This window comes from Bufo bufo, chromosome 2, assembly GCF_905171765.1.
Source record: "Bufo bufo chromosome 2, aBufBuf1.1, whole genome shotgun sequence".
Classification (NCBI taxonomy): domain Eukaryota; kingdom Metazoa; phylum Chordata; class Amphibia; order Anura; family Bufonidae; genus Bufo; species Bufo bufo.
The window spans coordinates 54,388,787-54,400,918 of record NC_053390.1 but is presented as its reverse complement, the minus strand read 5'-3'; the positions used below and the strand labels follow the sequence as shown (position 1 = coordinate 54,400,918).

The 12,132-nt window shown below is 46.6% G+C and overlaps 1 protein-coding gene across 1 annotated transcript in view; it reads right to left on the bottom strand.

The window, feature by feature from the left end:
- The window catches only part of DYM (dymeclin), a 272,964-nt gene extending 260,872 nt beyond the window's left edge, over nucleotides 1-12,092 (bottom strand). Inside the window, exon 1 of the mRNA XM_040421110.1 lies at nucleotides 11,973-12,092. The gene's annotated coding sequence lies outside the window, so the exon portion shown is untranslated. The remainder of the gene's footprint in view (nucleotides 1-11,972) is intronic.
- Nucleotides 12,093-12,132: the final 40 nt, after the last annotated feature.

Genomic DNA, 12,132 nt, shown 5'->3' with positions numbered 1-12,132 from the left:
AAAAGAGTAGGAATTTTTTCATGAAAAATATTTAGAAAGTTGATTAATTTTGCATTTAAGAAACAGGGGGGGGGGGGAATCTATTGCCTTGAAATTAGAAACCCCTGGTTGTTTGCTGCTACCACTAGAGGGAGCATAGTAGCCTCCAGAATCATGATTAAAGGGGTTTTCCAGGATGTTAATATTGATGATCTATCCTCAGGTCAGATCGGTGGGGGTCTGACACCCGGCTTGTAATTACACCTGCTCACCACTGCAATGTCAACGGCGAGCAGGTAAACAATGAAGGGAAGGCTGCGCCCGTACGGAGAGCTAGCTTCTCTTCAACCAGCTGATCGGCGGGGGTGCTGGGAGTCGAACCCCCGCCAATATATTGATGACCTATTCTGACGGTAGGTCATCAATATTAAAATCTGGGAAACCCCCTTTAAACACTGGACTTAATACGGTAACAGAACAAAGTGAGCTTCCCCCTAGTGGCAGTTCTAGGAATAATTCATGTTCACCCTGTGGCTATGCAGGGTATTTGGTGCTCTGTAATAGAAATACGGCGCTATGACCACTATAAAAATATACCTAGAAATGAACCAAAACCACAATTTGAACCCATGATATTGAACAGTGTCCATTCACTTGATGGAGAACATCTACTACAGTAAACTATTCAGCGCACTGTTAAAGAGGAGCTGTCCCCTCCTGACATGTCTGTTTTAGGAACTACTTGCATCCCCCATGTAATAACAGTTCTAGAGCATCTATTCTTATGACTCTGTGTTGTGCCATTCTTTTGTTATTCCCACTAGAATTTTATGAATGAATGCCAGCTGTCTGCAATAAATGTCCAGATGGGTGTTACCAGTTGTGGGTGTGCCCCTGCACAGTCTGAAACTATCCAGTCAGTGCTGTCAGTGTCAGGCCTCGTTCATATTTCCGTTTTTCACGGACGTGTGCTGTACGCATTTTCTACGGACTGCACACGTACCGCACACGTACCCATTGATTGAAAAGTAAAATAAAAAAATAAAAATAATCTACTTTGGTCTGCGATGCGGACCAAACACGCCCATTGAACTCTATGGGTCTGTGAAAATCGAGAACAAAACACGGATGACATCTGTGGTGCTTCCGTTTTTCACGGAAGACAGACAGGAAAAGCTCTTGAAATTCATTTTCAGCTGAGCAACGTACATGGATTACAAATGACACAAGGAGGGCAAGAATGGACAGATGGACCAAACACAGATCTTTCACGGATTAAACAAGGACGCTTTTTTCACGCACAAAGTACTGACACAGAAATGTGAACGAGGCCTCAGACTGTACAGGGACACACCCCCAACTGGTAATACCCATCTGGATCTTTATTGTAGACTGCTGTCAACTCATTTGAAAACTTTTAGAAGGAATAATAGAAGAATGGCAAAACATAGAACAGAGTCATAAGAACAGATGCTGCTGAATTTTTATTACATGGGGAAGGCAAGAAGTTACTAAAGCAGACATGTTGGGGGGAGATGACAGGTCGCATTTAAAGGGGGTCTCCGGGCTTTTAATATTGATGACCTGTCCTGAGAATAGGTCATCAATATCTGATCGGCGGGGGTCTGACACCCGGCACCTTTGCCTTCTCTCTGCCTGCTCACCATAGACATAGCAGCAGCGAGCAGGAAGACGGGGCATGCACACTGCATTCACCTTCCTACATACAGCTGATCGGCGGGGGTGTCAGGTGTCGGACCTGAGGATAGGTCATCAATATTAAAAGCCCGGAGGACCCCTTTAAGGAAATACTAGAGTCAAACTCCATTATCATTTCCCGGTCATCAGTAACAACGTGCAACATGCTCACAGCAAATCAGCAGCAGCAACCCTGACAAACTCCCTGCCATTACCTGATGTCTGCGAGGTCAGGTATGCAGCTGCCCCATCAGGATCACACCAGGATGCTGATCTGCTGTCACAAGTGACACGGAAAACAGAGAAGGAAAAGTCCTGACGGGAAGGTGTGAACACACCAGAACAAACAGAGCAGGTGACGGCCTGGAGGGCAGCGCCCCGTCCTGCCACGATGTACAGACCTGGCAATGGACGCCCACACAACGCAGCCCCGCAACCAAGGATGGCAGACTGTGCCTGATATTTAATAGATGGTTCACAAGAGGTCAGAGAGCTAGTCTGAAGGACCAACCCCACAACGGTGATATCACAGCTGGTTGTGTAGTATGTGGTTGACTTGTATATATTTCTACATCAATTTGATCTAAAACTACATCAGATTCTCACACGTCCTAATAGTAGTATGTCCAATCACTCAGTGTCCCAGTCAGCTTGTAGTAGATGGACATCTTCTATAGACCGTACAGTTCTACACAGCTTAGTGTCATCAGCAAAAATAGATCTGGTGCTATTGAATCCCGAACTCAATATCATTAATAAATAAATTAAATAATAAGGGGCCCAGTACTGAACCGTGGGGTCACCACTTATCACCTGGGACCATTCTGAATAGGAATCATTGACCACAACTCTCTGGACACGGTCCTTCAGCCAGTTTTCAATCCAATTACAAACTATACTTTCCAAGCCTATAGACCTTACTTTACTTATTAAACCTCTATGAGGGACAGTATCAAAAGCCTTTGCAAAATCCAGAAACACTACATCCACAGCCTCCCCTCTGTCCAGGCTACTACTTACCTCACTACATCCACAGCCTCCCCTCTGTCCAGGCTACTACTTACCTCACTACATCCACAGCCGCCCCTCTGTCCAGGCTAGTACTCACCTCACTACATCCACAGCCGCCCCTCTGTCCAGGCTTCTACTTACCTCACTACATCCACAGCCTCCCCTCTGTCCAGGCTACTACTCACCTCACTACATCCACAGCCGCCCCTCTGTCCAGGCTACTACTCACCTCACTACATCCACAGCCGCCCCTCTGTCCAGGCTACTACTCACCTCACTACATCCACAGCCGCCCCTCTGTCCAGGCTTCTACTCACCTCACTACATCCACAGCCGCCCCTCTGTCCAGGCTTCTACTCACCTCACTACATCCACAGCCGCCCCTCTGTCCAGGCTTCTACTTACCTCACTACATCCACAGCCGCCCCTCTGTCCAGGCTACTACTCACCTCCTCATAAAAACACATCAGGTTACTCTGACAACTTCTATCCTTGGTAAACCCATGCTGGTTATCACTTATAATATTATTTACAGTCACATATTCCTGTATATATTCCCTTAAGAGTCCCTCAAACATTTTTTACCTGTGGAGGACCTTGATCCTTTTTTGAATATGGGCACCACGTTTGCCTTGCGCCAATCACTTGGCACTGTACCAGTACCTAGAGAGTCTTTAAAAATGATAAACATGGGCACAGCAATGACTGAACTGAGCTCTTTAAGCACTCTTGGGTGTAATCCATCTGGACCCGGAGCCTTGTTCACATTTACCTTATTTAACTTATCTTGGACCATATCTACAGTTAGACAATTGAGTATTTTACTGGATGTACTAACAACCCCGGCACCACAGACTACTGAAACGCATTACTAATCGGTCTCCCTTTCACTAAACTCTTCCCCTTTCAGTCTGTCCTAAATGCTGCATCCAGGCTCATCTATCTACCCTGTGCCAGTCGTTTTACTGGTTGCCCATCCACTACACTTCTCACCCTCACCCACAAAGCTCTCCACAGTGCTGCACCTCCATACATCTCCTCCCTTATCTCCATCTACCATCCCTCGTGCTCTCCGTTCTGTTAGCAACCTAAGATTAAATAACCTCCATAATTCGTACCTCTCACTCCCGTCTTCAGGACTTTTCTCGAGCTGCACCTACTCTCTGGAATTCTCTGCCCCAGAATACTAGGTCAATTCACAACTTCCCCACCTTCAAACGGGCCTTAAAAACACATCTTTTCAGGCAAGCTTATCAAGCTACCTAAGATGACTTTTACCAGACTAAACCTTTCCCCCACCAACTCCTCTGGCCTGAACTCGATCCTCTAGTAGTCCCAATCCCGAAGAAGATCGGCCGGCACCACTCCTGTCAGTTCAATAATGGCTCGAATCCTCATTATCACAATCAACTACCTTATGTGTAACCCCAATTCCTCATTCCCACTGTGTGGAGATCCGTCTCTGTACAGTATAATAATGTATGGGCTCTGATGAGCCGAAGTCGCGCGTGAGTTTGCTGAATAACTTCGGAAGTTGATTTTTAAAGTGGAAAACCACTTTGCAACTTGAAACCGAACTCTGCTTCGGTTCCGAGGTACTAGTCGTGAATAACTAACTTCGGCTCATCGGAGCCCATACATTCTAATACTGTACAGAGATGAATCTACTTACGGTAGACTTCTGAAGCTCGCTTCGCTCAACACTAAATGAGCCAAAAGAGAAATTTTTGGTTAGTTTTGCCGTATCTGGGCCAGGACAGCTCACCATCACTGATGAGACAATTAATTCTGATTTATACCACAAAATTCTAAAAGGAAAATGTCAGGAAATCCGTTCGTGAGCAGCGTCTCAAGGGAACCTGGGTTGTGCGGCGAGACAACGACCCTGAGCTCACAAGTCCTTCTACCAAAGAAGGATAAGACGATACACCGGCCTTTGTCTCCCCTTGAGCCCCAGACTGGTATTGTTTTTAGCCAACATGTACGCCTGTTTGCCTGGGCCGGGACATGCCCCCGTTCCACCCAACTGTCAAAAACTCTTCAACAAAGGCCCCACGACTTTATATTCTCGCATGGCTGGTCAAAAATAGTGGCAAGTCCCTTGATAAATAAAGCCCACAGTTTTTGAATGGCCAAGGCAAGGTCCGGACCTTAATCCAATAGACCTAGCTCCTATTAAACAGGTGCATTGCAAAACGTCATTTTCTTCAGTATTTTTTTGCCAAAACAAAGAGAATCCGCTATATTGTACAAAGTCCTACCAAACCGGAACTACCTGGAGTCATGTGAGTGCAGACATAACACACTGGGGGGTATTAGCTATTTACACTGGTATGGTGCCGTCAAAAAGTTGGAAATTACGGTGCACGCCATATTTCTGCCATAATTTGAGACTTTGTGAGATAAAGGGGAGTGCAGCTTGGGGAAAGGGGAGGGCTCGCTGAATTTACTACAGGGTGGCCCATGAAAAAGTAGCCCGCCTTCAATATCTCCAAATCAAACTGCCTAATAGTAAATCTGTCTTAACAACCAATCAGAGCTCGGCTCTCAGTTCCTACAGGGCCATGAAAAAATGAAAACTGAGCTCTGATTGGTTGCTATGAACAATTAAGACAGGCTTACTAATAGGCAGTTTGATTTGGAGATATTGGAGGAGGGCTACTTTTTGTGGGCCTCCCAAAACTGGCGTAGGTTATAGCTCATGTGTTCGCCAGCCCCTGTTTACGTTTTTACACTGCTGGCGGTGGCTTCTTCCCAGCAGTGTGTTTGGTGATGTCACCGGCTCTGGTAGGTGGGCTTTAGTGCTGCCCAGGCCGTTTTATGGCACTGGATCTCCGGAAAAAGCCCTGCGCGATTCAGCGCAGGGCAAATAAGTGGATCGGAGCATGAAATACTCTGATGCTCATATCAGGAGGGCTGAAGATGGGGATATGTCTGGGTTCAGCTCTGAGCCCGGACAACCCCTTTAACAATAGGCCTGCATCAAAAGTATCCATAGGACACCAATCACGGGGCAGAAGCCAAAAGACAGTCACCGGGCTACGTCAGAAGAGCTATTTTTCCACTGTACAGAGTAATCTAGACTGCTGTGCTATTGCACACAGCAGCATCTTGCAAAAACATTTTCTTAAAAAGTGTGTCCCTCGAAGAGTATGCCATTGCATACCCTAGGCCACGTTCACCAGGAGATGAACCCAGAGAAAAAGTATAATAGAGATATTTGCCCCTTTTCCATGTTTTGGGGTCGAGTGGTTATATGTGTCCAGATGGACTAGGAAGTAGAGACCGGCGGTGGAGCTGGGAAACATTGGATCGGGAGTGATCGGGGAGGAGTGTATTACTTACGTTAAAGAATCCTCAGTGGGCTTTAAAGGTTTTTAAATGGTCAGACAACCCCTTTAATATCTTGGGGTGCTGCCTGTTTGTGTTGCTCAGACACTGGATCGGTGCCCCCTGGCTCGCACTTGACTACGAACGTACAGTGCTGCTTTATAAGTGAGATTATATATATATATATTTTTGTACATAGCCAACTCTGGTCCTGTCAGAAGGGAAGTGATGATGGCATGAGCACCTCACTCTGTAACGAGGAGCTCAAAAGATGAGGTTTGTTTTTTTCACTTTGCATATAGCAGTTACCGGATTCTCACTAATCTTTCATTGGAAGTCGGACTACCCCTTTAACTTCAAAAGAAAAATGTTTCTATTACTACTTTTTAGTAATACGATCTGTTAACATGGTATAAAAATTTCTAATTAGTCACAAAAAACTAAATATACCTTTTAACCACTAATAAAATCATTACAAAGCATCCGTATTTTTCGCCCTATAAGACGCACTTTTTTCCCCCTAAACTGGGGGAAACTGTCCCTGCGTCTTATGGGGCGAATACTAATGAGCGCTTCCATTATGGAAGTGCTCATTAGTACCGGAGGACCAGGAAGCGGTGAAGGCTCTGTACTCACCGCTTCCTGGTCCTCGGCTTTGCAGTGGCTGCGCACAGCCAGTTCACAGCACAGCCGACAGAAGGAGGAAGAGGATCGCGATGGAGGAGAGGAGCAGCGGCGTCCAGGAGCAGGAGGGGTAAGTGGTTTATTTATTTTGTGATCGGAGGCTGGGGGCTGATGATATATATGACTGGGGGCTGATATAAGGCATGGGGGTCTGATCTGAGGTCTTATTAACATTGTGGGTCTAATTGGTGGTCTGACCGGAGGTGTAACGAAAAATATTTTTTTCTTATTCTCTTACTCTAAAACTTAGGTGCGTCTTATAGGGTGAAAAATACGGTAATCCTTTAGGTCCAAAATATCTAAATATCTTGGTATAGAGAAAGTAACTTCAGATATTTCTGAGATCTGTGCGTTTATACGGTCAGGTTTCTGCATGTGGTTTTAGAAGCCAAAACCAGGAGTGAATAAAAAAATAAAAAATTTTTTAAAAGAAATCGCATCGCAGAGCTCACAGCCCTGGGAGAAAAAAAACCTCCCAGGCTGTGAGCTCTGCGCTGCGATTGGCCAGCACTACAGCCTAGGAGAAGGAGACGCCCAGCAGAACAAGGGCAGACTCCGCCTACTATAACCAAGTCCCCTAAGTCTCCGCCTACTATAACCAAGTCCCCTAAGTCTCCGCCTACTATAACCAAGTCCCCTAAGTCTCCGCCTACTATAACCAAGTCCCCGAACATGCCGGAGGACATAACGGGAGAACGGAGCGGCAGCCAGGGATAATAGTAAGTGCAGTGAGATCCCCGGGCGCCGCTGTATATGTCATGATACTTAGTTCACAATGTCAGGATCGGTGAAAGGTCCTCTTTAACTAAGCAAATAGTTATGAGCCTCCTACTGGATAATTACTGCATGGGCGATTATCTGTCAGCTGGCAACAAGTTATTTAACCCCAACTGGTGCAATGAGTTGCTTCTCATTTCTTAAACAACCACGTCAAAAGACACATCTTGTGGTCGTGGAAAAGATGTTAGTCTGTTTGAGAAGGGTCAAATCATTGGCATCCATCAAGCAGAGAAAACCTCTAAGGAGATTGCAGAAACTACTAACATTGGGTTAAGAACTGTCCAACGCATTATTAAAAACTGGAAGGATAGTGGGGACCCATCGTATTCGAGGAAGAAATGTGGTGGGGAAAAAATCCTGAATGATCGTGATCGGCGATCACTTAGGCCTCTTTCAGACGGGCGTTGCGGGAAAATGTGCGGGTGCGTTGCGAGAACACGCGCGATTTTTCCGCACGAGTGCAAAACATTGTAATGCGCATGTTTGGTACCCAAACCTCTTTACAGAAGTTCGGGCTTGGGATCGGTGTTCTGTAGATTGTATTATTTTCCCTTATAACATGGTTATAAGGGAAAATAATAGCATTCTGAGTACAGAATGCATAGTAAAATAGCGCTGGAGGGGTTAAAAAAAATTAAAAAAAATTTAACTCCCCTTAATCCACTTGATCGTGCAGCCGGCATCTCCTTCTGTCTCCTTCTTTGCTGATTGTAGGAACAGGACCTGTGGTGATGTCACTCCGGTCATCACATGGTCCATCAACATGGTATAAGATCATGTGATGACCGGAGTGACGTCACCACAGGTCCTGTTCCTGCACACAGCTAAGATGAAGACAGAAGGAGATGCCGGGCTGCGCTATCAAGTGGATTAAGGCGAGTTAAATAATTTTTTATTTTTTTTTAACCCCTCCAGCGCTATTTTACTATGCATTCTGTATTCAGAATGCTATTATTTTCCCTTATAACCATGTCATAAGGGGAAATAATAATGATCGGGTCTCCATCCTGATCGTCTCCTAGCAACCGTGCATAAAAATCGCACCGCATCCGCACTTGCTTGCGGATGCTTGCGATTTTCACGCAGCCCCATTCACTTCTATGGAGCCTGCGTTGCGTGAAAAACGCACAATATAGAGCTTGCTGCGATTTTCACGCAACGCACAAGTGATGCGTGAAAATCACCGCTCATCTGAACAGCCCCATAGAAATGAATGGGTCGGGATTCAGTGCGGGTGCAATGCGTTCAACTCACGCATCGCATCCGCGCGGAATACTCGCCCGTGTGAAAGGGGCCTTAAACGTTTGGTGAAATCAAATCGAAGAAAAACACCAGTAGAACTCAGGGCTATGTTTAATAGTGAAAGTAAGAGCATTTCCACACGCACAATGCGAAGGGAACTCAAGGGATTGGGACTGAACAGCTGTGTAGCAGTAAGAAAACCACTAATCAGTGAGGAAAACCAGAAAAAAAGGCTTCAATTTGTTAGGGAGCATAAAGATTGGACTCTGGAGCAATGGAAGAAGGTGATGTGGTCTGATGAGTCCAGATTTACCCTGTTCCAGAGTGATGGGCGCATCAGGGTAAGAAGAGAGGCAGATGAAGTGATGCCCCCATCATGCCTAGTGCCTCCTGTACCAGCCTGTGGGGGCAGTGCTATGATCTGGGGTTGCTGCAGTTGGTCAGGTCTAGGTTCAGCAACAGTATGTGCTCCAAGAATGAGGTCAGCGACTACCTGAACATACTGAATGACCAGGTTATTCCATCTATGGATTTCTTCTTCCCTGATGGCACGGGCATATTCCAAGATGACAATGCCAGGATTCATCCGGCTCAAATTGTGAAAGAGTGGTTCAGGGAGCAGGAGACCTCATTGTCACCCATGGATTGGCCACCACAGAGTCCGGACCTTAACCCCATTGAGAATCTTTGGGATGTGCTGGAGAAGGCTTTGCGCAGCGGTCAGACTCTACCATCATCAATGCAAGATCTTGGGGGAAAATTAATGCAAAACTGGATGGAAATAAATCTTGTGACATTGCAGAAGCTTATCGAAACAATGCCACAGCGAATGCGTGCCGTAATCAAAGCTAAAGGCGGTCCAAGGAAATATTAGAGTGTGTGACCTTTTTTTTTTTTGGACAGGCAGTGCACTTTCTCTACTTTTATGATCCATTTGTGATTTTGGCTTCCAAAACTGCATCAGGAAACCTGACCGTGTGGCCGCACCCTTACAATCCGGCCTGATCAGTCGGGTGGCTCGCCCGATCTGCGGTTTACAGACACATCGGAAACCAAGGATTTATACTAGAAAGGACCCGTGTATAAAGGAGGTCGGCGCACGGCACAAACAGCCGGAGCAGCGACTGCACTGTTTAGCACATCGGTGACGGTTCACACCTCCGGTCTACAACTCACACCGCGCCGCTACAGATCACACACTGGTGTGCGGCACCCAATAGACAGATAACTAACCTTATACTGAGGCACATCTGTACAGAGAGGGGTGCGATTTGGGTGTAGGCACACCACTGGCTGCTTTAATTTGAAAAAAAAAATTATAATTTAGACGGCGACCTGAATGTGAAAACTGAAGAAGCCGAGGGTCTCTAGTATGGAATACACGGTGAAACAACTAAAGGCCCCTTTCACACGGGCGAGTTTTCCGCGCGGGGGCAACGCGTGAGGTGAACGCATTGCACCCGCACTGAATCCGGACCCATTCATTTCTATGGGGCTGTTCACATGAGCGGTGATTTTCACGCATCAGTTGTGCGTTGCGTGAAAATCGCAGCATGCTCTATATTCTGCGTTTTTCACGCAACGCAGGCCTCATAGAAGAGAATGGGGCTGGTGAAAATCGCAAGCAAGTGTGGATGCGGTACGATTTTCACACATGGTTGCTAGGAGACTATAAGGATTGGGACCCAATCATTATTATTTTCCCTTATAACATGGTTATAAGGGGAAATAATAGCATTCTGAATACAGAATGCGAAGTAAATTAGGGCTGGAGGGGTTAAAAAATAAAATAAAACTCACCTCTCATCCACTTGTTCGCGCAGCCCGGCTTGTTGTCTTTCTTCTTCGAGGACCTGGGAGAAAAGGACCTTTGGTAACGTCACTGCGCTCATCACATGCTCCATCACCATGGTGATGGATCATGTGATGGACCATGTGATAAGCGCAGTGACATCACCAAAGGTCCTTTTCTCCCAGGTCCTCAAAGAAGAAGAAAGACTACAAGCCGGGCTGCGCGAACAAGTGGATGAGAGGTGAGTTTTATTTTATTTTTTAACCCCTCCAGCCCTAATTTACTTCGCATTCTGTATTAGGAATGCTATTATTTTACATTATAACCATGTTATAAGGGAAAATATTAAAATCTACAGAACACCTAACCCAAACCCGAACTTCAGTGAAGAAGTCTGGGTTCGGGTCCGGGTACCACATTCAGTTTTTTCTCACGCGCGTGCAAAATGCATTGCACTCACGTTGAAAAAAACTGAAGAACGCAACGCAATCGCATACAATACTCACCCCACTCACAGGCAAAAATCGCACGCATCCTATCCGGCCCTCACACGCAACGCCCGTGTGAAAGAGGCCTAAGACATCTCCAACCGTTTGGTGTCTGCAGATCCTATGCGGACCTAGGTGTTGCCATGGTAACAGACTACTACTAAACAGCGTGTATGTAGTCTGATCCTGCAGTCATGTGCTGCCTACCTCTACCGGACTGGAGAGAGCCGAGAGGCACATGACAGCGCAGGCCGGACTTCACCGAATTGTATTTCTTTATAGGAAAGGGCCCATGACATCTGTGACAGGGTGGTCCGAGTTCCATTCGCGTTCGGTCCGCGTCGTGTGTCTGTTTTTTGCCCTCTGTATTCCACGGACTCTGCTAGGCTGAAAATCCCTTTCCAGAGCATCTCCTACCAATGGTCAGTGAAAAATCACTGACCGAACACTGATGGCATCACTTTGAAGTGAATCTAATCCTGTACCACCCCTTTAAAGGAGTACTCCAACTAGAAGCATTTCCGGCATACCCAAAAAAGGGGGACCCCCTGGCGCCTCTTCCTATTCTCAGGGCAAAGGGTGAAATTGGTGGGGCCGCAGGTTACTAGCTGGATCTAAGAGGGTGCGGTACCCAAAGACCCAATGGGGGTCCGCTGGACCACGACCTGTGTCCACAAAGCACTACATCGACTACAACCACCATCATCTTCTGAGCATATAAGATAGCACAGGTAAACAATGACCACCCCATTCACCCTGGTGCTGCCATCATCAGTCATTGGATAATTGCTGCCATTAAGGAGATGTGTCAGTAAAGCTGTGTACTACTTGCTGACTGTTTCCACCAGAACAAGCCACCCGAATCCATTTACATATTACATAAACACAAATATTACTAAACATAACTATTTTCCGGCAGAAGCCGTGCTAGGAGGGGAGTGTGCCGCCCTGTGTGTCCGGTCTCTCACCTGGGCCGCCCGCTCTCTGTCCACACAGCCTCCTTCCTCTCCTGTCACAGGGACGTAGCCGCCATCACTCCACGTCGCTGCAGACAGCTGCGTCACCAACGTCACGTGACCAGCCGACCAAGAGGGGGCGTGGAGCCGGGTGCCTGGTAACTACGCTGAG